Below are 4,810 nucleotides of genomic sequence, written 5' to 3'. Positions count from 1 at the left end.
TTTTAGCACTAATATTTCCTTTAGTTGTTATATTAAGAACGTAGCCTAACTTTAGCTAGTTGTTTTAAATTAGTCTACTTATAGGTAATATACAAAATACCTTTATATAACGTAACCTATATAGAAGCTAATTAGTTATTAGTCTAATTATAATATATATAGTAAATTAGTACTATAACTAATAGTTCTATAGATAATTAAGCTAACGTAGTATTTAATTTAGTTTATAAGGTTTTTTAACCTATAGTAATTATGTATATAGCTTATAAAGCTAGTATTATTATTATTATTTTTCTACTACTATTACTATAGCTTAGCCTACTAGCTACTACCTTAATAAGCGTACTTAGTAAGCTATAATTACTTAAATTACTACTAGTTATAGTAATACTTAGATCTTTTATAAAACTTATATTTATCCTAATATACTTTATAAGATAAGGCTATTAATAGAATACTAAAGGTAGCTATATCTACTAGGCTATATAAAGATTAGGTATCTACCTAAGCTATAGTAAGCTTACCTAAATCTTCTTTAGTTATACCTTAATAAGTAGCTATATATATATATAAAGGAGATTCTAAAGTTTATTAAAAATAGCTTTAGTATTATAGTAAGTAGCTAGATAGTTATAAAAGCCTTATTAAAGCTCTATTATAGCTATAAAATTATAATAAAGTAAGTAGCTAAATAAAGTAAGCCTTTATACTAGTTTTTTCTAGTATATATATAATAATACTACGCTACTAAGTAAATTATTACTATTAATAAAAGTATATATAATAAGTAAATAAGTAATTATAAGTATAGCTAAAGTAAAATAAACTTATTAGTAGAGCTTTACTACTTATTTAAAAGATTAGAAAGATAAAGCTTACTACCTATAATAACTATAAATAGCTACCTTATATACTATATCTTTTAAGGCTTAATTACTTTAGTTATTATAAAGAACTTTTTAAAGTTTAATATACTTCTATACTTAATACTAAACTACTATATAATCCTACTAGATAATACCTCTATTTATTAATTACTATACCTATATAAAATTTATAAGTAAGCTAAAGTAACTCTTAAGTTTTTACTACTATACTTATTAAATTATAACTTAATTAAGAAGAGCTTTAAGTAGTTAAAAAGCTAGATAAAGTAGTATATAAAGAGCTTAGAGTTTATAAGTTTTAAGTTCTTTTTAAAGTATACTATTAATTAGAGCTACTATAGGTAAAACTATAAAAATTAGTATTATTATTATAGCTATAAAATTATAGTATTATATTAAGATACTAACTTATTATATTATTATACTAAGCTATTACTTAGTAAAACTACTAATATACTAAACTTTAACTTATAGTAGTACTACTTAATAATACCTTTATTATTTTAGCTAGAAGTTAAACTATATACTTTTTTAATAGTATTTTATTTAAAAAAAAAGTTTAGTATAAATCTATAAAGTTTTAGTAAAGTAGTATAGCTAAAGTTATTATTTAGTAATATTTAAGTATTTTATAATTACTCTTACTACTAGCCTCTTCTAGTATAGATCTTATATTAATTAATATATAAAATTTAAGTAAAAAAATTAATTACCTTAAGCTAGATTTAAACTCTTAATTAGTAGAAAAAAACTTTAAAAATATATAGCCTTACCTCTTATTCTAAGTATAACTCTTTTACTAGGTAGAATATCTAGCTTAAGCTATTACTTTTTCTTTTTCTAACCTATAAAGAAACTCTTTTTAGCTAATTAGCCTTACTAGAGATACTACTTTTATATAGTTAAGATTAAAGTTTTAATAAAGATTAGTAGTAATCTCTAATATATATACTTATATAAACTACCTAGTAAAGTAATAAATAGATTACTCAATAATATATATATAAAATAATACTAAATAAGTATAAAGTAATAGAGTAAAGTGTTATAAATAGTACTATATTAGTAAAGTAAAGAAGTAAGTTAACTATAAATTAAAGTAAAATAATTAAGTTTAATACTTAAACTATAATTATAAAAGTAATTTTACTTAACTTAATATTATAATACTAGAATATAACATAAAAAAGATAAAAATTTATAAGCTATCTTTATATACTTATATTAGTAAGCAGTTTTAATTCTAAGTTATTTAGAGTATAAAATAGTATTATAGTTAAAAGTATTTAAAAAATACTTATAAAACTTATATTATATTATATCTAAATTACTTATAGATTACGCTCTTATTTACTCTAAGTTACTAAGACTTAGTATATTTTTAAGTAAATTAGCTCTATACTTTCTTACTAAAATAATAGCTTATAAATCTATTATTATTTTAGGTTTATAGCGTATTTATACTTCTAGTACAAGTAGATAAATATAATATAGTAAGAATCTAATATAGTAACTTAGTATAGAAGCTATTACTTAGCCCCTTTTTATATAGTAAATATTAGTTAAAGTATATAGTAATAGTAATAGAGAGCTAATTAGACGTCTCTTTAATAACTAGCTACTTAATATACTAGTATAGATATATATTTAAGAGCCTAGGTAGCTGTTAGTTAAAGTTTAGTTTAGTTATAAACTCTAAATTACATTATAAACTATAGCTAGGTTATAAAAACTTAATTAACTAGTAATTCTAAATATATAACTAGGGCAGCTTTAAAGAGAGTATAGGTAATAATAGTTTATATAGGTAAGCTAGTATATAAATATTCTTTACGCCTTAAGAGTTAAGATTTAAATACTTTATCTATTTATTTTTCTATCTATCTTATCTTATCTTTCTTTATAACTAAGATTATACTTAACTAATAATATAATCTTATTAGCGTAGCCTAGAAGTTTCTGCGCTGCGTCTTATAGTATACTAATAATTAAAGAATTAAGGTAAGTAATTACTAGTACTAGTATAGTACTTTAGATATCTCTAGCAAGATTTCTAAAGACCTAGTTAGGTAGTAGAAGGAAATAAAGAGAATTACTTAGTATAATAGTAATATATTTTACTTAAGTAATCTAGATATTAAGCAGTACCTTATACTTAATAAGAGGCTTAAGGTAAAGCTTTATAAGGTTAGAGTTTAGCTCTTTCTTATATAAGTCTATAAAGCTAATAAGGCTTTCTTTAATACCTAGCTCTTTTAATTTAACAGCCTTACTACTAAGTAGTATAATAATACTATTTTAACTAAAAATAAGAAGTATTTTAAGTAAGCCTTTATAGACCCTAGGTATACTACCTAGAAATAAAAACTTATAGAAGTAATTTAGAAGGTATAAAACCTTACTACAAGACTATAGAATTAATATAGAATAAGAATAAAGCTAGCTAATTTTATTAGAAAGTAGTAGTAAGAGTAATAGTAACAGTAATAGTAATAAGAAGTAGAGGGTTATAACTAGGTTAAACTTTAGCTACTATAATTAGTATAAATAATAAAAATTAATAAATAATTAAAACCCGTATATAAAAATATAATAGTAACGTAATATATTAATCCCTATCCTCTAGAGATAAATCTATTATTAATAGGCTAGTATATATTATCTTTTATTTAATTACTCTTACTTATAGCTCTTATAGTTATAACGGGCTAGGCCCGGTAGAACCTTGGTAAGTAAAGCCTCGGAGCTTAGTAGGCCCAACCGCCGACACCCGCACTACTGCCTACACTTCAGAAACTCTTAGCACGCTACTAGAAGGACTATAAGTAGAGGAAAACTAGTACTATAGATCCTTAGTAAATCTATCTAATTTATACTAGTAACTACCCTTAGGGTTAGCCCCTTACAATAGTAACCTAAGCCTAATTTTAAAGAACTATATCTATATTTCTATTATTATTACTACTAAATTAAGTAGTATATTAATATTAAAACGCCTATTAGTAATAATAGTTTCTTTAATCTTTTTTTATACCTAGTATAGCTTTAGGTAATATAAGTACTATTATAATAAAAATAATCTTATATATACTTTATACTTAATATTATTACTACTAATAGGTACCTATTATAATAAACTAGGTATAATACTACTTACGCTTATATATAAAGTTTATAGCTAAAAAGATAGTATTTTAAACTAAGCTAAAAACTAGGCTTAGGCTTAAACTTAGGTTTATAATATATTAAGCTAAGTAAGCTAGTTTATTATAGTAAGCTTTATAAGAGTTATAAAGTCTACTAATAAGCTTACTACTACTATATTAAGCTTTATTTAAGTAGCTTACTTTTTATTATTAGCTTACTACTTTATATTAAAAATTATCTTTAGAACTATATTACTAGGCTTAGTAATTAAGCTAAAGCTAAGTATAACTTTATAAGCCTATCTTATAATAATATTACTATTAATAGAGTAGTACCTTTTAAATTAATTTAGCTAGCTATTTAAGTATAGCTACTAATAGGTATAAAAATAATTACTATATATATTATTTAAGTATTTCTAGAAGTTTCTAATTTTAATTATAGTACTACTTCTAGCTATCTTACTAGTAATAGTAGTAGTAAGTCTATTCTCTTAGATTATAGTAATAGTAAGTAGTTACTTTCTATACTATTACTATTACTATACTTATAGTAGTTACTATAGTAGTTACTAGTCTACTAGTATAAGATTAAAATTAATAAATATTTAGTTAAAATACTTATAATAGATATTTTCTATAAGCTTATAAAACTTAGCCTAATAATATACAGTAGGGTAACACAAATAAAGATTAGAAATAAAAGTCTACTTTTTAAAGGCCTTATATCTAAATAAGTAAAATAGCTACAAAAAAAAAAAGTAGATAATCTTATAG

This window comes from Dothidotthia symphoricarpi (assembly GCF_010015815.1).
Source record: "Dothidotthia symphoricarpi CBS 119687 unplaced genomic scaffold P153scaffold_24, whole genome shotgun sequence".
Classification (NCBI taxonomy): Eukaryota; Fungi; Ascomycota; class Dothideomycetes; order Pleosporales; family Dothidotthiaceae; genus Dothidotthia; species Dothidotthia symphoricarpi.
This window is presented reverse-complemented; position numbering follows the sequence as displayed.